Source organism: Rhinopithecus roxellana, chromosome 12 (genome assembly GCF_007565055.1).
Source record: "Rhinopithecus roxellana isolate Shanxi Qingling chromosome 12, ASM756505v1, whole genome shotgun sequence".
Lineage (NCBI taxonomy): Eukaryota > Metazoa > Chordata > Mammalia > Primates > Cercopithecidae > Rhinopithecus > Rhinopithecus roxellana.
The window spans coordinates 10,182,675-10,210,426 of NC_044560.1; the positions used below are offsets into that span (position 1 = coordinate 10,182,675).

Sequence of the window (27,752 nt, forward strand, 5' to 3'; positions counted from 1 at the left end):
CAACAGACTCTGATTATTAAAGTACTCACTACGTACATGTTACAACAAATACCAACTAGGCAAATACACTTGCAGATGAGGAGGTTACATGATATGTATTAATGATATGTTTCCTACTTACGCAGAAAAGAGAGCTCCAATACATTTTAAAGAACAAATGTTTATGAAACTTCATGAAGGATGAACTCTCTTCAAAATAAACCTTCTTGATCGATGGCAATCATATCTGGCACTGGGGTTGTTTATAGTCAGTACCTCCTTAAAAGGTGGATTTTCACAAAGTAAAAACAAGAAGTGAAAATAAATAGAAATTGTCTTTCAGTCTAACAAAACACTAAAGTTCATTTATAATTCCCAGCTGAACATTCCTAAACCTTGCCCCACTCCACTACAAGAAAAACTACTGCCCTAATGTTCAGCATAAGCAATATTCTTAAAGTGAAAGACTCAAGTTATCATTTCCTCATTGAAAGGAAGATCAAGGATACAAATGTCATCAAATAAATATTGATTTATAGGTAAAATAGGCAACTAGGATCAGGAGATAAAAAAATGCAAAGGGTCTTTTTCTATATTATTTCTTATTTAGGCCAATATGTCAATGTCAATTTATGCTTTCTTTGCTTTTTATTTCTACATAGTTCTGACAATAAAAAAGGAAGTTAACTTCTATAATACCTAAAATAATGGCAGAATTTCTAAACTATACACTATTTCACAAAGATGCCGAACATAATTTCTCAAAAGATGTACTTTTTAAAATACAGTTACTTTGGAAATAGCTATAGTCTTCTTTTTTTAGTTTTTTATTTTTTGAGACAGAGTCTAGCTCTGTCACCCTGGCTGGAGTTCAGTGGCATAATCTCAGCTCATTGCAACCTCTGCCTTCCAGGTTCAAGCGATTCTCATGACTCAGCCTCCTGGGACTCAGTCTCCCAAGTAGCTGGGACTACAGGCATGCACTACCACAGCTGGCTAATTTTTTGTATTTTTAGTAGAGACAGGGCTTTGCCATGTTGCCCAGGCTGGTCTCGAACTCCTGAGCTCAGGCAATCCGCCCGCCTCAGCCTCCCAAAGTGCTAGGATTACAGGCACGAGTCACCACACCTGACCATAGCTACAGTCTTTTAATATTACTTCTGAACCACACGAATATGTTTTTCAAGAATTAAAAAAATCCTTGGCCAGGCGCGGTGGCTCAAGCCTGTAATCCCAGCACTTTGGGAGGCCGAGACGGGCGGATCACGAGGTCAGGAGATCGAGACCATCCTGGCTAACAAGGTGAAACCCCGTCTCTACTAAAAAAATACAAAAAACTAGCCGGGCGAGGTGGCAGGCGCCTGTAGTCCCAGCTACTCAGGAGACTGAGGCAGGAGAATGGCGTAAACCCGGGAGACGGAGCTTGCAGTGAGCCGAGATTCGGCCACTGCACTCTAGCCCGGGCGGCAGAGCGAGACTCCGTCTCAAAAAAAAAAAAAAAAAAAAAAAAAAAAAGAATTAAAAAAATCCAATTTAAACAAACCAGCTCCAGCCCAGACCACAAGAGACCCTGTCTCTATAAATATATTATATATATATATATATGTGTGTATACATATATATATATATATATATTTTAAAAAGGCCAGGATTTCTTTTGTAAATAGCCCCTACAAAAGAAAAAATAACCTATTTTTAAAAAGAGCCTGGCACAGTGGTGCATACCTGTAGTTCCAGCCACTAAGAAAGCTGTGATGGCAGGATCCCTTGAGCCCAAACATTCACCTGGGCAATTCTTTCTTTACTCTCCTTACCTTTTACCATTGAGATCTAAGGAAATAAAACTAACCAATTTTAAACTCTGTTTCAACTCTATTTAATGCTGGCTGTTAATTCAGGTCCAGAAACCCTATTGGAAATCAAGAATTTTTCCACTACTAGAAAGCAAACACAGTGCTTATGTATATTACCTAACACCCCTAGCAGAATCTAGGCAGCACCTTAATCAAACACATTAATATCTCTACAGCAAAATATATGAATATTCAAACTTCTACCCTTCTGTCCAGAAATTTACCAATGCAAGAAAAAGAATAGTTTTCCAAGCTCTTGGGATTTTAGAACTGCAAGACTATACTATCTTTATCATCGAATCTTTGCAATTAGTATCTCTGGAATGTACACAACTAGAAACCATTACATGAGACTTTGTTTTGTTTTGGAGTACAGTGGTCTGATCACAGTTGACTGCAGCCTCAACCTCCTGAGCTCAAGTGATCTTCTCACCTCAGTCTCCAGAGTAGCTGGGACTACAGGTGTGTACCATCATGCCCAGCTAATCTTTACATTTTTTGGTAGAGGTGGTGTCTCCCTATGTTGCCCAGGCTAGTCTCAAACTCCTGGGTTCAAGCAATTCTCTCGTCTCGGCCTCCCAAATTTCTGGGAGCCACGACACCTGACCTATATTAGATTTTTAACAAATTCAGAAACATTAGTCTCAAAGAGCTTAGCCAGAAAACCCCTTATTCTGGCTCTGATTTTCTATTAACTCAGATACAAGTCAGCAAATATTGCTAATTGATTTCCTACCAGTCATATTTAAGTTTATCCAGAAACATATCCTGTGTATAAGTTTAGAAACATACAAACAAAAAACCAAAACAATATTGCCAGAGCCTATGCAACAATGGCTGCTGACTACACCGTTATTTCTACACAAGATAAAAATACACATTTTCTGAGACAAAATGATATACATATGCAAAAATGAATGATACACTCACAAGTTTCAAATGCCCTCACATTTTTAGTTCTACAACAGACTAATATGCTTTAACAGTGTTTTCTAATACCCAATTCAGATTCAAATACAATCAATCCATATGACAAAGCACAGGCAGAAGGCAACAAAGTAAGCCTCTCTCCTCAAAAATGCCCACCTTGCACAATAGGAAAAATATGGAATCAACCTAAGTGTCCATAAGAAGATGACTGCATAGGTCGGGCACGGTGGCTCAAGCCTGTAATCCCAGCACTTTGGGAGGCCGAGACGGGCGGATCACGAGGTCAGGAGATCGAGATCATCCTGGCTAACACGGTGAAACCCCGTCTCTACTAAAAAATACAAAAAAAAAGCTAGCCGGGCGAGGTGGCAGGCGTCTGTAGTCCCAGCTACTCGGGAGGCTGAGGCAGGAGAATGGCGTAAACCCGGGAGGCGGAGCTTGCAGTGAGCTGAGATCCGGCCACTGCACTCCAGCCCGGGCAACAGAGCGAGACTCCGTCTCAAAAAAAAAAAAAAAGAAGATGACTGCATAAAGAAGATGTGGTATATATACACAATGGAATACTATTCAACCATAAAAAAATGAAGTCATGTCTTTTGCAGCAACGTAGATGGAACTGGAAGCCATTATCTTATGTGAAACAACTCAGAAAGACAAATACCACATGTTCTCACTTACTAATGAGATTTAAATAATGTATACACATGGAGGTAGAGTGTGGAATGTCAGAAAACAAAGACTCACAAGGGAGGAGGGGGATGATGAGAAATTACTTAATGGGTACAACATACATTTTTCAGGTGATGGACACATTGAAAACCCTGACTTCACCACTACAGCAATATATCCATTGAACAAAATTACACTTGTCCCCCACAAATTTATACAATTTTTTAATTGCCCACCTTGAAGAAGTATCAGTAACAAAAACAAGTTGAAGTTAACAATTCCAGTTGGGTCCTACATCTGAACCACTCAAATGGCCTTGATAATAACCAAAATAAAACATGCTGATTCACCAAATTTCTCTGGACATAGATGTGGATAATAATAGGTGAGCTACATACATTTGGCAGACTTTAAAAAGCTGTATTTTAAAGAATAACTGAATGCTACTCGCATATGATGAAAATCAAAGTTTGCTGGAAGTTATACTACCGGCTGAAAGCTTTTATAGGTGTAACTATAAGATTTACAAAAATGTTAAGGCCTTGTCATTGACCTGAAATGCTAGAGCATTGTTAATATGTAATTTCAAAAAGTGAATGTAACTTTAATGTGCTAAAAGTTTCAGTGATGGAACTTACGTTAAAAAATAATCATGATTAATCTTGAACATGAATGGTGGTTATGGCTGCACGATGTGAATTTACTTAATGCCACAGAACTGTACACTGAAAAATGATTAAAATGGTAAATATTGTGTTATGTATACTTTACCACAATAAAAAACAAGCTTTTAAAATAAATAGATAAAAGAACCATGACTATGGAATAGGCAGAGGAGATGCTTCTAAGTTTGGCTTTACTATTCTGTACAAATAGTGTGCAGATTCTATCAAGGATACACGATCTTTCCAATTTTGTATTTCCTTTCTGGAGTAAAAGAAGTGAGACTCTTTTCATCGAAAAAGGTGCTGTGTGCTAAGATGATGCAGCTAACGATCAGACTTGTATGCAATGCAACCACTTTCAGTATGTATCCCTAGGAAAAAGGACAAGCAGTCATCCACATCATCCTCAACTTCACAGATCCTCTATCTCAGTATCCCAAACCGTGGTTCTCAATTCAGATAGGAAGAAAGGAATAACTCATGAATTTGAGGTATTGCTATATGTTACCTCAGGTAAAATAAAATGGCTGTTTTTTATGACATGAAACTGAAGTTTTTAACTTTGAAAAACCAAAAGGAAGGGGGCATTAGATACACATCCAAACCTTAAAATTAACACTTGAAAACCAAGATAGTGTGGTACTGGCAAAAGGACATACAAACAAATCAATGAACAGAATGTAAAACCCTTAAGAAGGCCCACACAAATGTGGTGAATTGATTTTTCACAAAGGTGCAAAGGCAATTAAGTAGAGAAATAGTCTTTTCAACAAATGGTGCTGGAACAACTGAAAAACCATATGCAAAACAATGACGCTCTACCAATACCGCACCCTTTGTACAAAAATTAATTCAAAATGTGTGCATCTAGTGTAAAACATAAAACTATGAATCTTTTAGAAGAAACAGTAAGAGGAAACAACTGTTATCTTGGATTAGGCCAAGAGTTCCTAGATAATACATCAAAAGCATGATCTATTTTTTAAAAAAAAATTGATAGGACCAGGCACAGTGGCTCATGCCTGTAATCCAAGCACTTTGGGAGGACAAGGTGGGAGGATCACTTGAGTCCAGGAGTTTGAGACCAGCTTGGGCAACATAGCAAGCAAAGCCTTGTCTCTACAAAATATTTTTTATTTATTTTAATTTTTTTGGGGGGGGGGTATTTTGGGGGGGGAGGGGCGGAGTCTCGCTCTGTCGCCCAGGCTGGAGTGCAATGGCTGGATCTCGGTTCACTCCAAGTTCCGCCTCCCAGGTTTACGCCATTCTCCTGCCTCGGCCTCCAGAGTAGCTGGGACTACAGGCGCCCGCCACCTCACCTGGCTAGTTTTTTTTGTATTTTTTTAGTAGAGACGGGTTCACCGTGTTAAGCCAGGATGGTCTCGATCTCCTGACCTCGTGATACATCCGTCTCGGCCTCCCAAAGTGCTGGGATTACAGGCTTGAGCCACCGCGCCCGGCCTCAAAATATTTTTTAAAAAGAAGAAAATTGATACACTGAACATCATCAAAACTAAAAACATTTCCACTGTGAAAGACATTGTTATAAGAACAAAGAGACAAGATACAGACTGTGATAAATACTTGTAAAACTTACATAAAGAAGATAAAGGATTTGTATCTAGAATACATGAAGAAACTAGGCTGGGCACAGTGGCTCATGCTGGTAATCCCAACACTTTGGGAGGCTGTGGTGGGTGAATTGCTTGAATCCAGGAGTTCAGGACTAGCCTGGGCAAGATGGCAAAACCGCATCTCTACTAAAATCACAAAAAACTAGGCAGGCATGTCGGAGCCTGTAATCCCTACAATTTGGGAAGCTGAGGTGGGAGAATCACCTGACCCCAGGAGGTGGAGATTGCAGTGAGCCGGGATAGAGCCACTGTACTCCAGCCTGGGCAACCAGAGTGAGGCACTGTCTCCAAAACAAAAAAAAGGTAAGAAAGAAGAAAGAAACTAAACACTCAATAACAAGACAACAACCAACCTAATATTTTTCAAATGGGCAAAAATTTGCTGTGGTTGCTGTTTTGAGAGACAGGGTCTTGCTCTGTCGCCCCACGCTGCAGTGCAGTTGCAGGATCATGGCTCACTACAGCCTTGATCTCCCAGGCTTAAGCAATCCTCCCAGCTCAACCTGTAACTGGTATGTGCCACCATGCCCAGCTAATTTTTTCATTTTTTGTAAAGATGAAGTCTCGCTATGTTGCCCAAGCTCCTGAATTCAACTCACAGGTCCCAAACTCCTGAATTCAAGCAATGCTCCTGGCCTTAGCCTTCCAAAGTGCTGAGATTATAGGCATGGCCCACCGTGCCTGGCCTCAAACGGGGAAAAGTCTTAAATGCATGACACCTAATCAAAGAAAATATACACGTCGCAAATAAAGACACAAAAGGATCTTTATTTCCTTAATGAAACATCATTAAGTGCTGACAAGGATGAGGAGCAATTTGGAAATCTCACATATTGTTGGTAGAGTGCAAAATGGTATAGTCACTTTGGAAAGCAGTTTGGCAGTTTCTTGTAAAAGTTAAACATACACTAACCATATGACTCAGCAATCCCACCCGTAGGTATTTACCCAAGATAAATGACAACTTAAATTCAAACAAAACCCTGAACACAAATGTAGTAGTTTCATTCGTAATGCCCAAAAAACTGGAAATTAGTCAAATATCTTCAACTGGCCAATATACAAACTATGGCACATCCATATAATTGATTACTAGTAGGCATTTAAAGGAATTAACTATTAATAGACACAAAGACATGAATGAATCTCAAATGCTAATTATTTTAAGTAAAAGAAGCTAGACTCACTGCACTCCTGCCTGGGCAACAGACGGAGACACTGTCCCTGAGGGAGTGCAAGTGGCGGAGAAGCTAGACTCCAAAAGACTGTAAGTCCATTTATATAATATTCTACTTAACACAAAACTGTAGAAACGGAAAACAGATCAGTGCTTGCCAGGGGCTAGAGGTTGGGGGCAGAGTTTATCCACAAAGGGACATTGTAAAAGGAATATAACAGGGTAAACGGAAGTTTTCTGTGTCTTCTATGTAGTAGGTTACAAAAACCATTCATTTTTCAGAACTTATAAACTATGTATCTAAAATAAATGAATAGTCAGTTCCTCAAAAGGTTAAGCAATAGAGTCACCATAGGGTTCAGTAATTTCACTCCAAGGGACGTATTCAACAGAAAAATAAAAAGCATGTGCATGTAAAACTTGTACATGAATGTTCACATCAGCATTATATATAATAGCAAAAAAGTGGAGATAAATGTCCATCAACTGTTAAATGGACAAATTGTGGCATATCAATACAACGGGATTTTATTTGGCAATAAAAAGAAAGTGCTGATACATGTACATTACGGATAAACCTTGAAAACATATGGTAAGTGAAAGAAGCCAATCACCAAAGACTGTATATCGTGGGATTCTGCTTCTATGAAATGTCCAGAATAGGTAAATCCATAGAGACAGAAAGTAGGTTAGTGGTTGCCTAAGCTAAAGGGAGAGGTGGGAGGAAGGAGGGTGACTGCTAAAGGATCCTGGGTTTCCTTTTGAGATAAACAACATTCTCAAACTGTGGTGATGGATGCACAACTCTGGATATTAAGTATAATTTAATACAGTTAACTGTACATTTGTACATTTTAATTGGGTGAATTTTATGGTGTGTGAATTATATCTCAATAATGCTGTTACCAAAAAAAGTAAATATTATTGCATGTAATTTACAAATATTAGAACTCCATGGTGAGACAAGCATCTTATCTGTTCTACCACTCTCACCCCAGAATCCAGAATATTGCAGAAAGAAGTCATAAACTCAAAATGTTTCATCTTCATGATCTGGTTCAACAGACTTTAAAAAAACACAGCTTGCTAAGCACAGTTTCACATGCCTATAGTCCCAACTACTCAAGAGTCTGAGGCAGAAGGTTTCCTTGAGTCCATGAAGTTCAAGGCTGAAATGCGCTATGATTATCCCAAGCTGCTCTCCAGGGAGATGCCATCTCTTACAAATTAAAAAAAAAAAAAAAGTAGTATGGCTCATCCTGCGAACCTACACAAACAAAGAGAATTGTTACGCAACAGGAATAGTTAAACAGGCACCACACAGGAAAACAGCTGGGCTTGTGCGACAAACTACGTCCTTTCTCAAGGACAGGAAAAAAGCAATATAGTATCATCCACACTCCTGAAATGTTGCTTAATGACCTCACAAGATGGAAACCCGCCCAACCTGCTTTTTGACACTACTCCTAACAAACTTCTCTCTTCACTAGTATCAAGAAAAGATCCTTCTCCACAGCCAATAAACCCAAGACAAAGCACACTTGTACTAAATCAGTGGATGAAGACTGTCAATATACCTAAAGAGAGATTTAGTTACGGTGCCTAGAAATAAGTCGTTATTTTCAGATAAAAGAGATCAAAGTTTAACGGTAAAAATAACTTCATGAAGTGAAAAATCATGGTTAATTATCAAAGAAAAACATCCTCCCAAAGTGCTGGGATTACAGGCATGAGCCACCGTGCCTGGTCAAGAATTTCATCTTAATTTAAATCACTGCAGGATAAAATATGCAATAGGGCCGGGCACAGTGGCTCACATCAGTAAACTCAGCACTTTGGGAGGCTGAGGCGGGCGGATCACTTGAGGTCAGGAGTTCGAGACCAGCCTGGCCAACATGACAAAACTCTGTGTCTGCCAAAAAATACAAAAGTTAGCCAGGCGTGGTGGCAGACACTAGTAATTCCAAGCTACTCAGGAGGCGGAGGTGGTAGAATCGCTCAAACCCGGGAGGTGGAGGTTGCTGTGAGCCAAGATCGCACCACTACACTCTAGCCTGGACAACAGGGTCTCAAAAAAAAAAAAAAGAGCAAAGAAGGAAGAAACGGAGGGAGGCAGGGAGGGACTCATTCCAACAGACATTCCTCCAACTTTAAATCAATGTAATCAATACCACTGTGAGTGAAACTGATGAAACAGCTACAAATTTCACCTTTATGTTATTATTGTATTTATTAAATCATTATATTGTCCAAGAACGTATCATAATACTTTCTTGAATCAAATAACTTGTATTCTGCACACACAGACTACAATAAAGTACAACCAGACCTTCAGAGTATAACCGGTAACAAAAAAAAAAAAAACTTTCTTTTCATCACACTTGAGAGACTGGCCATCTGCTAAAGTTATAAGTTATATACAAAAAACTTATAAATGAAATCATAAATTATAAATTAAAAATGGAATAAGCTTGAGAAGATTTATGAAATACGCGCCAAAGCCCAATTAAGATGCTGTGAATTCTCAGGCCTAGAATGCAACTAAAGAATGTTGCTAGTTTTATATGGTAAGCTATCTGAGGAACAAAGATAAACACCAAAAAGGAAATAGTTTTAAAAATGGAGCTATTTCTGACTGGGCATGGTGGCTCATGCTTGTAATCCCACCATTTTGGGAGGCCAAGGCAGGTTGATCACCTGAGATTAGGAGTTTGAGACCAGCGTGGCCATCATGGTGAAACCCTGTCTCCACTAAAAATACAAAAATTATTTATAAAAACAGGTAGCCAGCCAGTGGGCCACAGATTGCAAACCCTGATTTTTACCTAATAACACAGTTCAGATTATAAATGCTATGGTTATATAATACATTTGATAACAAAAACTGTAAGTTACCAAACATTAATTAAATTAATCCATGATATACTTATAGTGCTATGTTAATAAAGGGACAATGCTAAAGAGACATTCTTAAAATCATCATTAATAAAAATTTGATGGTATTATTTGAAACAGAGTATACATGACTTAAACTCAGGACTAGGTTCTTAATAATTAGAGCAATTTCTTTATGATTTGACACCCTCCCACCGTCTTGACTCTTGGCATCTCTTCCACCCCATCCTCCTAATTTTCCTCCTCTCCAGATATTCTTCATAGTCATCAATAATTAAAGCAATTTCTGATATGCCAATAGTCCACTGAAATGTTAATTCAGTAATAATGGCAGTAAATTCTTAAGTAATTTTATTCTATAACCTCAAGTAATGACTTAAAAATTAAAATAATAAATGTCAAGAGAAAAAAAATGATGTATCCATCCATAGTAAAACGAAAAGGATCACAAATACATTCCAATTCTCTTTCCTATTCAACCACCTTCACTAGTACTAAAAATTTATATTGAAACCAACTATATTATGCTTTAATTCTGACAAAGTTACTATAATAAGGGGGAAATATTTGGATTTTTTTTAATTGATAATATTTGTAAAAACACACGGATCTCCTCGTAGCACAATGTTTAACTAAAGCTCCTTAATGCTTTTAAGATAGGCATTGGTGTGATTTGTTTGATTTAATGTACTATAATAACAGACTGAAAATTGCAGTCCAGTAACCCAGTTCATATGGTCAGCTAAACTCTACTCCTATATTGCTTTCTATTCACTTTCCCTGTCACTCTTCCATACTCTTGACTATTACCATCTACCCAGTCCCCTACACCAAAAGTTCACTATTTACACAGCAAGGAGGCAACCAAAAAGGAATGCTAAATCCTCCCTACTCCATATCACTTAACTTTTATAAATCCTGTTTTAAGAGAACTGTAAAATATATATATATATTAAAATTATAAATAATGCCCTAGAGAATATCGAGTGTGATTCATTTTATCTGGAGATGAATGGGTAAATGGTGACTATGAGGACAAACTTACAGCAGTGGAAGAATGAAAGAGGAAGAATGAATGAAGAAACAAGATCCAGGCCAGGCACACTGGCTCATGCCTGTAATCTGAGAACTTCGGGAGGCCAAGGTGGGTGGATCATCTGAGGCCAGGAGTTCGAGACCAGTCTGGCTAACATGGTGAAACCTCGTCGCTACAAAAAATAAAAAAATCTGCCGGGTGTGGTGATGTGTCTGTAGTCCCAGCTACTTGGGAGGCTGAGGCATGAGAATTGCTTGACCCTGGGAGGCAGCGGTTGCAGTGAGCCAAAATCACACCACTGCACTCCAACCTGGGTGACACAGCGAGACTCTGTCTCAGAAAAAAAAAAAAAAAAAAGATCCATCTCTCCCTTTTTAAGTGATCAAAATTTTGTGTTCGTATAGCACTTTGTCCACAGAATTCCTTACCATTTCATGCTGCAAGTGTCTTGGAGTCAGACAATCTTGGGTTCCATTTCTAACTTTATCCCTTAGTAAACTGTGCAATCATAGTTAACCTCGAAGCATTAGCTCCTCAATTATAAAATGGTGATAGTAAAAACAGCCATAAATTGCTCTGAGTATTAACTAAATCACTACATGAAATACTCTGCACTATGCCTGGTACATGACATTCAATCTGTTAATTCCCCTTTCTGGCCTTCAAACTAGAAGTAATATGACATGATCATGACCAGGAAAGTGGTACTAGAAAGACAAATGCTTAAGCCTTCTTGGTGGCTCACGTCTGTAATCCCAGCACTATTGGGAGGCCAAGGCGGGCAGATCATGAGGTTAGGAGATCAAGACCATCCTGGTTAGCACAGTGAAACTCCGTCTCTACTGAAAAAAAAAAAATACAAAGCATGAGCCGGGCATGGTGGCAGGCACCTGTAGTCCCAGCTACTCAGGAGGTTGAGGCAAGAGAATGGCGTGAACCCAGGAGGCAGAGCTTGCAGTGAGCCGAGATCACGCCACTGCACTCCAGCCTGGGCGACAGAGCGAGACTCTGTCTTCAAAAAAAAAAAAAAAAAAAAAAGTCTTCTTGAAAGCACTAGTAACATCCTTCTTCATTCAACCATCCCCAACAAATATTTTATTAGTCGCTACAAAGTAGTAAACCAAACAACTTGTGGCACTTACATTCTATTGGGAGCAAACAGACCATAAGTCAGTAAAAAAAGAGACAATTAAAATAGTAAAAATTATAAAGTGGGCAAAGAACATGAACACTTTTCTAAAGAAGACATATACATAGCCAACAAGCATATGAAAAAATGCTCCATGTAACTATCATTAGAGAAATGCTAATCAAAACCACAATGAGATACTACCTTACACCAGTCACAATGGCCATTACTAAAAAGTCAAAAACTAACAGAGGCTGACTAGGTTGCAGAGCAAAGGGAATACTTACATACGGCTAGTGTGGAAATGTAAATTACTTCAGTCATTGTGGAAAGCAGTTTAGCAATTTCTCAAAGAACTTAAACCATCTGATCCAGCAATCCCATTATTGGGTATATACCCAAAGGAATATAAATCGTTCTACTATAAAGACACATGCACAGGTATATAGGCACATGCACAGTGCATAGCACTACTCACAACAGCAAAGACATACAACCAACCTAAATGCCCTTCAATGGTAGACTAAAGAAAATGTGGTATATATACACCATGAAATACTATATGCCCATAAAAAAAGAGATGATGTCCCTTGCAGGAACATGGATGGAGCTGGAAGTCATCCCAAGACAACTAATGAAGGAACAGAAAACCAACTACTGCATGTTCTCACAAGTGGGAGCTAAAAATTGAGTACACATTAACACAAAGAAGGGAACAACAGACACCAGGGCCTACCTGAGGGGGAAGTGTGAATGGAGAGTGAGGATCGAAAAACTACCTATCCAAGTACTATGCTTAGTACCTGGGTGATAAAAGAATGTGTACAGGCCAGGCGTGTTGGCTCACACCTATAATCCCAGCACTTTGGGAGGCCAAGGCAGGTGGATCATCTCAGGTCAGGAGTTCGAGACCAGCCTGGCCAACATGGTGAAACCCCATCCCTACTAAAAAAAAAAAAAAAAAAAAATACAAAAATTAGCCAAAGGTGGTGGCGCAAGCCTGCCATCCCAGTTACTCAGGAGGCTGAGGCAGGAGAATCACTTGAACCCAGCAGACAGAGGTTGCAGTGAGCGGAGATTGCACCATTGCACTCCAGCCTGGGCAACGGGAGAAACTCTGTCTTTAAAAAAAAAAAAAATCTGTACACCAAACCCCCACCACGACATGCAATTTACCTATATAAACAAACCTGCATATATACCCCTGAACCTAAAATATGTTTTTATAAGATTAAATAAAATACATAAAAAATAAAATAGTGAAAATGGTATGAAGAAAATTTTGTTAAATGACATGAGAGGAAGGCAATAGTATTCTAGATAAAGTAGAAGTAATTTCTGAATTGAAATCTGAATAATACAAATAAGCCCATCCTATGAAGAGAAAGGGAAAGAGCATTCCAGGAAGGTAGGCATCTGGGGTACAGGTTTTAGGTGAGAAAGGGCTGTGATCAAGGATAAGACTGGTCGGGCACAGAGACTCACTCCTATAATCCCAGCACTTTGGAAGGTCATGGTAGAAGGATCAGTTGAAGCCAGGAGTTCGAGGCCAGCCTGGGCAACTTGGCAAGAACTCATCTCTACAAAAATACAAATAAAAAATTACGTGGGCATGGTGGCATGTGCCTGTAGTCCTAGCTACTCAGGAAGCTGAGGCAGGAGGGTCGCTTGAGCCAAGGAGTTCAAGGTTACAGTGAGCTATGAATGTGCCACTGCACTCCAGCCTGAGTGACAGAGCAAGACCCTGTCTCTCTTTTTTTTTTTTTTTTTGTTAAGGATCAAGGGAGCTATGCAGAGAGTAGCAATTAGAGCTTGGAAATTGAAGCCGGAGCTACATCACTGAGAGGCTTGTAGGGCCTGGTAAGCAGTATGAATTCTTTTAAGATTAACAGGTGACAGTGGGAGAATTTAAACAGAGGAGATCCATAATAGTACTGTTAAAAGACCATTCATTGTTTATTAAAAAAATAAACAAATAAACCGGAGAAGGGTAGGAGAGGAAAGAAAGCTGGGAGATTATAGCAGTTGTCCAAATAAAAGGTAGTGGCCTAGAAGACAGTAGGAAAACAGAAATGAACGAGGAGAAAAGGACTAGTTTAAATAGTAAAACCAAGGGGATTAGCTATTGCATAAGAGGCATGAAGGAAAGGAATAATCAAGAATCGTTTACAGATAGTTTATCTTGAGTAGTTAAGCAGACAGCAGTACTAGTTGCCAAAACTGGAAAGGAACAGGTTGAAATAGAAGTCTAAAGGAAATCAAAAGTTCTATTTTGAGCATATAAATTCTGAAATGCCTATGAAAAATCCAGGAGGAGATATAAATACACAAAGTGAATATATGAATATGCAATTCAGGCTAAAACTCTGATCCAAAGATATAAATTTGAAAGTAATGAACATAAAAATAGCATTTAATGCCAAAATAAAAAATGAAAAAAAGGCCGGGCGCGGTGGCTCAAGCCTGTAATCCCAGCACTTTGGGAGGCCGAGACGGGCGGATCACGAGGTCAGGAGATCGAGACCATCCTGGCTAACACGGTGAAACCCCGTCTGTACTAAAAATACAAAAAACTAGCCGGGCAAAGTGGCAGGTGCCTGTAGTCCCAGCTACTCGGGAGGCTGAGGCAGGAGAATGGTGTAAACCCGGGAGGCGGAGCTTGCAGTGAGCTGAGATCCGGCCACTGCACTCCAGCCTGGGAGACAGAGCCAGACTCCATCTCAAAAAAAAAAAAAAAAAAGAAAAGAAAAAAAGAAAAAAAAAAAAAGAAGAAGAAGTAAAGGACCTGACAATAAGACAAAGGAGGAGTTAGTAAAGCAACTTGCAGAGAAGTGGCAACTGAGGTTGGAGGAAAACAAACAGATGTTAGGACATCACCATTCACAGAAGGAACTATTGTATTCAAAATACTCTTCACACTTTACACTCTATTGTTGACACATCAGGACAAAGGCAACTTACCTACCAGCCCTACAGGAAACCAGAGAATCAAGTTTCACACCACATGGGCTACTGTACTCTATACAATATATTGCTAAAATTTCTTTCAGCATTCAAAACAAAAAAAAGTATGGGAAAATGCAAACTCTCTCCTGGAACTGAAATAATACATTCAGAGTATCTAACAGTGTCTGGCAGATAGGAAAGTTCAATAAATGTTACTATCATGGTGGTTATTTAGAAAACTATCCAATTTTTTATTTTATTATTTACTTATTGAGATGGAGTCTTACTCTGTTGCCCAGACTGGAATGCAATGGCACCATCTTGGCTCGCTGCAACCTCTGCCTCTTAATTCAAGCAATTCTCCTGCCTCAGCCTCCTTAATAAGTGGGACTATAGGTGTGTACCACCATGTCCGGCTAATTTTTTTGTATTTTTAGTACAGACTGGACATGTTGGCCAGGCTGGTCTCAAACTCCTGACCTCAAGTGATCTGCCTGCCTCAGATTCCCAAAGTGCTGGGATTACAGGAATGAGCCACCGCACCCGACCTGAAAACTATCCAGTTTTCAAAAATGGCTTAGCATTTACAGTCACAAGTTTTACTGGCTAACAGATGAGTTCTGAGGTTCCAAAGCAGGGGTCTCCACAAGATAGCTACAACCTTAATAGGTTTGTAAATGTATAAAGTTTTATTAATGAAACAAGTGATACTATTAGTGTGAGCATTACAGCTATTCATACAAGTTATTTGGTTTCTGTTTTTCTTCTTGTTTGAAACAGGATCTCATGCTGTCACCCAGGCTGGAGTGAAGTGGTACAATCATGGCTCACTGCAGCCTCAACTGCCCCGACTCAAGCAATTCTCCTGCTTCAGCCTCCTGAGTAGCTGGGACTACAGACACGCGCCACCCATGCCCAGGTCACACAAGTTACAACAATTCTTTTTTGGCCAGATTGGCTCATGCTTGCAATCCCAGAACTTTGGGAGGCCAAGGCAGGAGGACTGCTTGAGCCCAGGAACTTAAGGCCAGCCTGGGCAACACAAGGAGAATCCATCTCTAAAAATAATTAAAAAATTAGCCAGGCACAGTGGCACACTCCTGCAGTCCCAGCTACTCTGTAAGACTGAAGTGGGAGGATCGCTTAAGACTGGGAGGCAGAGGACGCAGTGTTGAGATCACACCACTGCACTCCAGCCTGGGCACTCCAACCACTGCACGTAGCAAGGCCCTGTCTCAAACAAAGAAAAAATACAATCTTTGAAAGAATAAACAAAGAAAATCTGACCACTTGCTAAGAAACCATCTCTTAAGTAATATCCATGAGGAAGGTCTAAAATAAGCTAGCTATATAAAACAGATGTACAATCAACCCTATTATTCAGAAATCAATTCCCTATGTTACATATAAACTACTGTACATGTTTGTATGTAATACATATAAATATGTATAACTACTTCTACTATTGCCTTTTCACTCATCATTAGATTATTAGGCAATGGAGAAAGGAGGGGAATGGTGACAAAACAGGTTGTCAGTTTTACTGTGTTACATCCTTCCAGTGTAGGACACTATTAAGTTTAGTAAGGTATTTCATTATTAATTTCTGAATATGAAGGCTTAAATATAAAAGTACTAATATAAATGCAAAAAGATGTTAAAGAAATAAATGTTTTATCTTTTAAAACTACAAGGGGCCTGGTGTGGTGGCTGATGCCTGTAATCCCAGCACTTTGGGAGGCCGAGGCGGGCAGATTACCTGAGGTCCAGGTGTTCGAGACCAGCCTGGCCAACATGGCAAAACCCCGTCTCTACTAAAATACAAAAATTAGCTGAGTGTGGTGGCACACGCCTGTAATCCCAGCTACTCGTGAGGCTGAGACAGGAGAACTGCTTCAACCCGGGAGATGGAGGTCGCAGTGAGCTGAGATCGCGCCAGTACACTCCAGACTGGGCGACAGAGTAAGACTCCGTCTCAAAAAAAGAAAAGAAAAGAAAAGAAAAAATCTACAAGGGGCCAGGTGTGGTGGCTCACTGCCTGTAATCCCAGTATTTTGGGAGGCCAAGGCGGGTGGATCACATGAGGCAAGGAGTTTGAGACCAGTTTGGCAAACATGAAGAAACGCTATCTCTACTAAAAATACAAAAATTAACTGGGCATGGTGGTGCCCGTCTGTAATCCCAGCTACTCGGTAGGCTGACGCACAAGAATCGCTTGAACCTGGGAGACAGAGGTTGCAATGAGCTGAGATCATAGCACCGCACTCCAGCCTGGGCAACTGGGCAAGACTGTCTCAAGGAAAAAACTACAAGGGTTTTATAGCTTTACTTTGTTTCAGCCCTGGTCATGATGTTTATTTTTCCACTATTTTACGTCTTGCTTTATTCCACAATGGATCTGAGATAGCTTACAAAAAACATATATAATAGAATATTTAAATGGTACTGGACATGGTGGCTCATGCTGTAATCCTAACACTTTGGAAGGCTGAAGCAGGAGGATCGCTTAAGCCCAGGAGTTCCAGACGAGCTCGGGCAACATTGCAAGACTTCGTCTCTATAAAATTAAAATAAGTATAAAAGAAACAACAAGAATAATAATATTTAAATGAAAGTAAATAATAAGACAAAGACTAGCAGTCTATAAATTCCCACAATATTGCAAAACTTGGGCCATTAATTTGGTTCAGAGTTTCCTGGTGGCCACAGTATCATTTACATAATTCTCAATTTTAATGCAAGGAACAGAGGAAGCATTTGAATGTTGCAGTTCCTCTAGGAATTAATACCAATTTTTGAGGACTAACACAACATTGAAATGAAGCGTATGGCCCATTTCAACAGAAAAAAAAATACACTTCATAAAAAAATAAATAAATAAATTTTTTATTTTTATTTTTTTGAGATAGCATCTCACTCCAACATCCAGGCTGCAGTGCAGTGGCATGATCTTGGCTCACTGCAACATCCCCCTTTTAGGTTCAAGCGATTCTCCTCCAGCCACCCAAGCAGCTGGGATTACAGGTGCATGCCACCACGCCCAGCTAAATTTTATATTTTGGGTAGAGATGGAAACTTTGTGCCATGTTGGCCAGGCTGGTCTCAAACTCCTGACCTCAAGTGATCCACCTGTCTCAGCCTCTCAAAGTGCTAGGATTATAGGCATGAGCCACCATGCCCGACCAACAAATTTTAAAGTAGAAACTTTAAAGTAAAGTGAAATATAAAGGTGCACAATCATAAGGATAATTTCTATATTTTTTTAATTTCTCAGAAGGATAATTTGATGACAAGGCAGGTAAATTCATATTCAAATCTAACCAGTATTCTACAGGGAGCCCTTATTTCAACACCTAAATGCTGTAATTCAGCACAGGTTTCAGAGCAACTTTTTCTTTTTCTTTTTCTTTTTTTTTTTTTGAGACGGGGTCTTGCTCTGTCACCCAGGCTGGAGTACAGTGGCGTAATCACGGCTCACTGCAACCTCCACCTCCCAGGTTAAAGTGATTCTCCTGTCTCAGCCTCCTGAGTAGCTGCGATTACAGGAGCATACCGCCACGCGCAGCTAATTTTTTGTATTTTAGTAGAGAGGGGGTTTCACCATGTTGCCCAGGCTGGTCTTGAACTCCTGAGCTCAGGCAATTCGCCCACCTTGGCCTCCCAAAGTGCAACGATTACAGGCATGAGCCACCACGCCTGGCCTAATTTTTGTATTTTTAGTAGAGATAAGTTTCACCATATTGGTCAGACTGGTCTCAAACTCCTGACCTCAGGTGATCCACCCACCTCAGCCTCCCAAAGTGCTGGGATAACAGGCATGAGGCACCATGCCCAGCCTCTTTTTTTTGTATTTTTTAGTAGAGACAGGGTTTCACCATGTTGGCCAGGCTGGTTTCAAACTCCTGACCTCAAGTCATCCACCCACCTCAGCCTCCCAAAGTGCTAGGATTATAGGCGCGAGTCACTGTGCCCAGACTCAGAGTAATTTTTTCAAAATACTGTATTATTCAACCATTGCAACTAATACATGCTTTTGTTTCTTCCTTAATGTCTGCATCCAATCTATGCTAAAACACTTGACTTTCTCTATTCAACTATGAAGAACATAAAACACACATACAAGTAGTTCACCTAAGACTGTACTTTTAACTAATCCTAGATAATTTATCTTTCAAGAAAATATGTTCAGAAAAGGAACTTTCAGGCTCTTGTTAAATGAGATAATGAAAATTTAATTACGTGGGCTATAAACTTAATCTGTCACTGAATGTAAACACAAGATACATTTCAGGACAAAATGAACAATTTCTGTTGCTTTTAGAATGTGTTGCACATTCCTGAGTACTAACAAACAAGTAGCACTCTATGACAGCATGGACTTTGAAGCTGGAAAAAACGAAAACTTGAATCCTAGATTTGTTTGCCAGCTAGATTATCTTGGGAAAATGATGTGATCTCTCCAAACTTCAGTTTCCTCATCAATACTCTGTGAGACTGTTGGAAAGAATCAGCAAAATAAGGCTTAGGATGGGCTTAGCACATAAGCAGTACTTCATTATTATAAATAGCTCTTCCATAAAGATCATGAGTTTTCCTTTCCGTGGACTATCCAGGTGACACCGCCTTTAAGACATCTCTCCCAGATTCCTAATTATCTAAGAACACCAATGGATCTCCTAACTTCATTCTTTAGAGCTTAGAAAAGCTACAGTAAAACATATTACAAGGAAAAGTAGGTCCTTGGGAGCATGTGAGATAGACAGATATATACACATATCATGACATACAAAACAGAAGCTAAAAAGAATGCAATCTGCTACACATTTGACAAAATTCTGAAAGGTATTGATCCACTTTTGCTACTTTGCATGGTGAACTTTTACGTGCATTTATTCACTTCCTGAAAGAATGTCTCTCTGCCATGAAAGCTGTTAATTCTGATTTAACAGCTATTCCCAAGGTGGGAATACTACAGAATAATAACAGTTCTCTGCTCAAAGTAGTTTTCACAGAAGGGTCAGAAGAGAAAACTGCTTTTCTTACTTACATCTAAATGACTTACATCTAAATGACTAGTGTCATTAGCCAAATTAATTCACCCAGTTGTCACATTCCAAAGATCTAGTTTATTGAATATACTTGTTCTCACCATGCCAGCTATCAAGGAAAATTATGGAAAAAATCATTACTCCTTTTATTAGCAAGACTTTTCTTCAAAGGCCTCCACTTACACTTTTTAATTAAGTCTATTTTTCCCCTTAAAGAAGAATGATCTGATGAGTATCAACAGCAACATAAAATATTAGCTACCACCACTCAGAAAATATAATTCTCTTCCTTCATCCTGTAGTCATCATTCTTAATAATATCAAAGTACACTGGAAACACTTTTCATCACTACCTGTATTTGTAAATTCACAACCAGTAAGAGTTGAAAACCATTCTATAAGCCAGTCTCATCCCACTCAGAGCCGCCTAAGACAGCAGGCCCCCTAGTGAGCAGCAATGAATAAACAAAATAAAATGTCTGACCACTAAGCACAAAAGTGAACTACATTATCTTCAGCTTTTGGTTATAATATGAACAAGAAGAATACAAACTTTTACATCATTTATATTTTACTTCCTAAATTCAATTAAAATGCCCTTACTGAGAAAAAACATCCTACAAACTATCAAAACTCTAAATATAATTTCTTAAGATGGATACCCATGTGAAGTCAATGTTACTTTATTTGGTTTTTCTGAGGTATAAAAATTCCACAGGCAATATTTTACTTTCTCATTCTAGATATACCGAATTCCCACAAAGATGTTTTCTTTCTTATAGCATTCAGCAGCATTTCATTTAAAACAAAACGCCTAAAGGAAAGCATGTTATAATAAAAATATTCTCAAATAGAAAGCTTTTCAGCACATTCTATGTTCTTATGAAGAAGGGGTATACTCAAAGTGACTTTCTTCCATAAATTTCAGCACAATGTAATCACTACTTACCCAGTATCATAAGTCCAAATTTAAGAGTCTATCAAAAAAAAGTTTTGAATAATCAAATGCCATTTCTCAAAGATAGCCAACTTATAAAGTGACTTTAAAATAAATGCTGAGTGGTAAAAATCAGAAACATAAATATTTAGAAAAAGGGCTGAGCGCAGTGGCTCATGCCTGTAATCCCAGCACTTTGGGAGGCAGAGGCAAGCAGTTTGCCTGAAGTCAGGAGTTCGAGACCTGCCTGGCCAACATGGTAATACCCTGTCTCTACTAGAAATACAAAAAAATTAGCCAGGCGTGGTGGCACGCGCCTATTGTCCCAGCTACTCAGGAGGCTGAGGCAGGAGAATAGCTTGATCCCAGAAAGCGGAGGTTGCAGTGAGCCGATATTGCATCACTGCACTCCGGACTGGGTGACAGAGCGAGACTCCATCTTAAAACAAAACAAAAAAGATCAAGTGATTATTTATTTATTTATTTATTTATTTATTTATTTATTTATTTAGAGGTGGAGTTTTGCTCGTTGCCCAGGCTGGAGTGCAAACGGCACAATCTTGGCTCACAGCAACCTCCCCCTCCCGGGTTCAAGAATTCTACCTAAGCCTCCTGAGTAGCTGGGATTGCAGGCGTCCGTCTCCACGCCTGGCTAATTTTTGTATTTTTAGTAGAGACGAGGTTTCACCATGTTGCCGAGGCTGGTCTCGAACTCCTGACCCCAGATGATCCACCCACCTCAGCCTCCAAAAGTGCTGGGATTACAGGCATGAGCCAACTGTGCCCAGCCAATCAAGTGATATTTTAATAAGAAGAAACTTATCATCAGTTCTAATATACTTTGGTATATAAAATATTCAAGCATTGATAGGTATATAAAAATTCTAGGCCGGGAGCGGTGGCTCAAGCCTGTAATCCCAGCACTTTGGGAGGCCGAGACGGGCGGATCACGAGGTCAGGAGATCGAGACCATCCTGGCTAACACAGTGAAACCCCGTCTCCACTAAAAAAATACAAAAAATTAGCCAGGCGAGATGGCGGGCGCCTGTAGTCCCAGCTACTTGGGAGGCTGAGGCGAGAGAATGGCGTAAACCCGGGAGGCGGAGCTTGCAGTGAGCTGAGATCCGGCCACTGCACTCCAGCCTGGGCGACAAAGCGAGACTCCGTCTCAAAAAAAAAAAAAATAAATAAATAAATAAATTCTAAAATTATATAATGCTTCAAATAAAACAATGCCACCAGAACGTGAACATTTAATCAAGAAAGCTGCTCCTCTTCTACCCCACTGATTCACGTCTCCCTCTCAGTATCCCATTCTGGTCATTTTTCACTGTAAATATCCCATTCAGACCATTACATGTTCAAGTCAGGCTAAGGTAGAGGCTTCCCTCTAAGCTGATAACTGAGTCCAATAGGATGCTGGATACTTTCTAGCTTTGCTAATTGAACATAAAAATCTTGTGAAAATGCTTAAATAGGCAATCTAGATTCTCAAGCTCTACTGCCTATAACAAAATTACATATGGTTTCTCTATTAAAAAGAAACCACTAAAGTTGCATAGAATTCTAAATACATTATAAGCCTAATAAATGTTAATTATATAAAGGCAAAAGTTGAAATTCAGCTTGCCCTAGGTTACACAGGATAGAACCCATAAAATCAGGATTAAAATTTATAACCTGGTTCTCCATTAAAATTTACTACTTTTTTTTAAGGACTGGGAAAATTTTCTACAATTGCTTGGTACCTAGAAATATTTAATATATTTGATGGCTCTGCAAATGTTAAATGTTTAAAAGCTTTACTCTATGCATGTATATGCACAAAACACCTCTGAAAGAGCACATAAGAGACTGACAACAAGCCTGGTACAGTGGCTCATGCCTGTAATCCCAGCACTTTGGGAGGCCAAGGCAGGAGGATCACTTGAGGCCAGGAGTTTAAGACCAGCCTGACCAACAAGGCAAAACCTCATCTCTACTAAAGATACAAAAATTAGCAAGATGTGGTGGCACACGCCTGTAATCCCAGCAACTCAGGAGGCTGAGAAACGAGAATTGCTTGAACCCGGGAGGCAGAGGTTATAGTGAGCCAAGATCGCTCCACTGCACTCCAGCCTAGGCAACAGAGCAAGACCCTGTCTCAAAAAAAAAGAAAATAAAATGACAACAGTGGCTGCCCTAAGAAAGGGAGTTAGGGAATTGAATATTAGGAGATTTACTTTTCAATGTATACACCCTTTTGTCATGTTTGACTTTTTCATCGTCTACCAAAAACCTACAAATACTATGTTTTTAATATGTGATTTAAAAATCACTAAGTTGGCCGGGCGCGGTGGCTCACGCCTGTAATCCCAGCACTTTGGGAGGCTGAGGTGGGCGGATCACAAGGTCAGGAGATCAAGACCATCCTGGCTAGCACAGTGAAACCCTATCTCTACTTAAAATACAAAAAATTAGCCGAGTGTGGTGACGGGCGCCTGTAGTCCCAGCTGCTCAGGAGGCTGAAGCAGGAGAAAGGTGTGAACCCGGGAGACAGAACTTGCAGCGAGCCGAAATCGTGCCACTGCACTCCAACCTGGGCAACAGAGCAAGACTCCGTCTCAAAAAAAAAAAAGTATAACGTGTATACACTGATATAATAGTTAAATGATATCATTGATACCGTAATAGTTACTGCTCAACTTACTTGGAAGGAGGAAGTAGGTTCAAGACAGTGAGGCTATGCAAATGTAACAAATTACTTTTAATTCAAATTTAACTCCTGTTTCTATAACATTTAAAGAAACATTCCTTTTAGAATTGATGCCACAGAAATTAATAGGGTTGTCTAGTTTCTGATTATATATATACATAACATAAAATACAACGTGCATGTGTATGGATTATGTATTTGTATAGATACAGAGTCCCATCAATCCTGCACAATTCCTACACTTGAACAAACTCAACTATGCCATGGGAAAGGTAGAGGAGAAGAGAGATGCAGAGAAATGTGAACAGTGCTGACTCCTGTCATTCCACTCAAGGAGCTCCAGAGTCCACATGAGTCTTAGATCTAAACCAACTAATTTCTTTAGTTCTCAAGATCCTAAGTGTGATTCTAATGTCAAGTACATAATTTGCTATACAATCTGACCTCTAAGTAACAGTGAATTATCCTGTGCTCAGACAGGGAGGAAATATAAACTGAAAGAAAAACTGACTGTGCTGGACTTACTGAGACACAGTACAGTATATCTGATATGACCACTTTAAAAAGGTTTTCAAAAGTAATTTTGACGCTATGCAGCTTCAGAATCAACCATCCCTCACACCAGCACACCACTGTGTATAAAATATCCCAACCACTCTCCCATTACTCAGTGTCCAACTTTGTTCCAGGGCCAAATCAGTCACATTCTTATCAATTTCTGCAGAGATCAATATAATGATTCTATCCAAAAGCCAAAATGTTATATAATACATTAATGAGCTATACTACATTTTTTTTTAATTCAAGAAAAAAAATCCTACTGGGTAAAATTGGTCTTTGTGCTACATGTAAGAATTCAGCCAGTCTTCTATTACACAAGATATTAATGAAGTTTGCAAACACTGTAAAACAATATCATTTTTCCCTAAATTAAAAAGATTATATGACTATTTTCTAAAATAAAAAATGTTAATATATGGTTGGTTTATCAATTGTATACTTCTTAAAATTACCTAATACAACAGTCCAATTATTAACTAATATGCAAGCTAACTGCTAGTATACAATTTTAGCCCTCAAATTCATTCAATTTCCTCTCTATACCTCTTGTAAAATTTTTCTAAAAGCCACCCTCATCTTCCATTTCCCAAGTCCATGGCCACCACTCCAACTCAGATATTTATTTCTTCTCTTATAGCCTCTCTATTTGCAGTAGCTGCTTGGACTTTCCTGACTGGAATCTCTTCCACTTAAATTCATACAGCACAATATTATCAGACCAATCTTCATGAACATTATAGTCACCAATGAACATCAAATGTTATTTTTTACCTCCAAGTACAGACCCTATGATTCAATTACCACCATACATGGGATCCCTCCAACTAAACCTATTTTTATACTCCACACCATGAAACCTTCCCTAAATAAAAACTACCAGTCTCTGCAGGGTACGGTTGCTCACCCCTGTAATCCCAGCACTTTGGGAGGCCGAGGTGGGTGGATCACAAGGTCAGGAGTTCAAGACCACCCTGGTCAATATGGCGAAACCCTGTCTCTACTAAAAATACAAGAAAATTAGCTGGGCATGGTGGTGCACACCTGTAATCCCAGCTACTCTGGAGGCTGAGGCAGGAGAATTGTTTGAACCCAGGAGGTGGAGGTTGCAGTGAGCCGAGATCGCGCCACTACACTCCTGTCTGGGCGACAGAGTAAGACTCCATCTCAAAATAAATAAATTAATTAATCAAAATGCCAGTCTCTGCCAGGCAGGGTGGCTCACGCCTGTAATCCCAGCACTTGGGGAGGTCAAGGCAGGTGGATCACTTGAGGTCAGGAGTTCCAGACCAGACTGGCCAACAAGGCAAAACCTCATCTCTACCAAAAATACAAAATTTAGCTGGGCGTAGTGGTATGCACTTGTAGTCCTAACTAGTCAGAAGGGTGAGGCAAGAGAATCACTTGAGCCTGGGGGTTTGAGGCTGTAGTGACCTATGATGGTGACACCGCATTCCGGCCTGGGTGACAGACCAAGACTGTCTCTAAAAGAATTTCAAGAAAGATCACATGTGGCTTCCTTTCACTTAGCCTCAGTTATCTATTTATTTGTAAAAGGAAGCATGAAATAATGAAATGTTGTACAAAGAATGTTGTAGGGATTAAATGAAATAATCCTTATAAAAAATGTAGTATATAACAGGTGTTCAGTAAATGATCTTGTTATTTCTTATGTTAACATCTTTTCTCCAGCTAGAACACAGACTTTTTTTTTTTTTTTTTTTTTTTGACACAGTCTTGCTCTTGTCTCCCAGGCTAGAGTACAATGGCACGATCTCAAACTCACTGCAACCTCTGCCTCCCGGCTTCAAGGAATTCTCCTGCCTCAGCCTCCCAAGCAGCTGGGATTATAGGCACGCACCACCACGCCCGGCTAATTTTTGTATTTTTAGTACAGACAGGGTTTTGCCATTTTGGTCAGGCTGATCTCGAACTCCTAACCTCAGATGATCCATTCACCTCAGCCTCCCAAAGTGTTAAGATTACAGGCACCCGCCACCACGCCTAGCTGATTTTTAGAACACATACGCTTTTTGAAGGATGAATGGTTGAAGAATCCACAGAAGCAAATTAGTTCCAAAGCTGATTTGAACCCAAAGCTGCCTGCCTTTTTTCTGTACTGGTAAAAGATTTGAAGGCAGGGATTATTAACAAGTCTTGGTCTGAATGACCAAAAGGATCATTTTCTTATGTGAAGACTGGAAAAAAATGACATGCCACCAGCACCAAACCAGCATCTCCCAAAAGAGTATAGACATTGCCTCAAATATCAAATCAAAGTACTAAATCGAAATCCTGCCTCTCTTCTAGCCAGCCTATCCAGCTACAGTCATCACAGATCAGTCAGCTAAGAGAGGTAACAACAACCCAAATGACCCATGTTCAGGGGAGATACCCGATGCATGCAGAAAAAGGGGCAGGGGAAAAAATGGGTAGAGAAGTAAGTGCTGACTCCTCCATTTTTCCCCACCCACTCATGTTACTTGGGAGACAGCAGATAAAATGAAAAGTGCTCACTTGCAGAAAAAATAAGGTCTTACTGGCCGGGCACGGTGGCTCACGCCTGTAATCCCAGCACTCTGGGAGACCAAGGCAGGTGGATCACCTAAGGTCGGGAGTTCGAGACCAGCCTGACCAACATAGAGAAACCCGTCTCTACTAAAAATACAAAATTAGCCGGGCATGGTGGCACATGCCTATAATCCCAGCTACTCAGGAGGCTGAGGGAGGAGAATCGCTTGAACCCAAGAGGAAGAGGTTGCAGTGAGCCAAGATCGCGCCATTGCACTCCAGCCTGGGCAACAAGAGTGAAACTCTGTCCCAAAAATAAAAATTAGTCGGGCGTGGTGGTGCATGCCTTCAGTCCCAGCTACTTAGGAGGCTGAGGCAGGAGAATCGCTTGAAACCTGGAGGTGCAGGTTGCAGTGAGCCGAGATGACGCCACTGCTCTCCAGCCTGGGCGACAGCAAGAATCTCAGTCTCAAAAATAAAGAAAAAAGATGATCTTACTTTGAATCTTGATCCCTGTACTTTCTACAATGGGAAAGTCATTTCATCTCCCCAAACCTCAGTCTCCTCATAAATGATAGCAGATGTCTCACAGAATTATGGTAATATTTTAAGTAGATGTCATCTTAGATACATTTGCTAACAATGACATTAAATCTAAAATAAAAGCAGACCATTATGGCAAACACGTTATGTGATTACAAACGTGAACTCTGGTGTCAAGTTCCTAATCCACATTCCGACCCCACCACTTACTACTTGTGGTGGAGACACATTATTTTCTGAGCCCCAATTTTCCTATATGGAAACAGGAATATTAATAGTCCTTACACTTCATATAGTTGCAGTGAAAATAATGTATGTGATACGCTTGATATAATCCCTAATAATTACAGTAACTAAATAAGTTACAACAGAAAAAGTTTATTGCTCTCTTTATTTAACTGCCTCATTAAAATAATCAAGTCTAAGCAACAACAGCTTTAATTGTTGGGAGTGGCCTAATTCAGTGTATCTAAACTTTACGGTCTTAGAATCCCTTTACATTTAAAAATTATCAAGCAACATAAACAGCTTTTGCTTAAACAGGTTA

The 27,752-nt window shown here is 39.7% G+C and overlaps 1 protein-coding gene across 20 annotated transcripts in view; it reads right to left on the bottom strand.

Moving 5' to 3' along the window:
* EIF4G3 (eukaryotic translation initiation factor 4 gamma 3) overlaps nucleotides 1-27,752 on the bottom strand; it is a 375,220-nt gene that overhangs the window by 279,482 nt on the left and 67,986 nt on the right. The window contains exon 1 of one of the 20 annotated variants that reach the window (XM_030942484.1): nucleotides 122-140. The exons of the other annotated variants lie outside the window; for them this stretch is intronic. The gene's annotated coding sequence lies outside the window, so the exon portion shown is untranslated. Of the gene's footprint in view, nucleotides 1-121; nucleotides 141-27,752 lie in introns of those variants that run through there. 20 annotated transcript variants of the gene reach the window in all.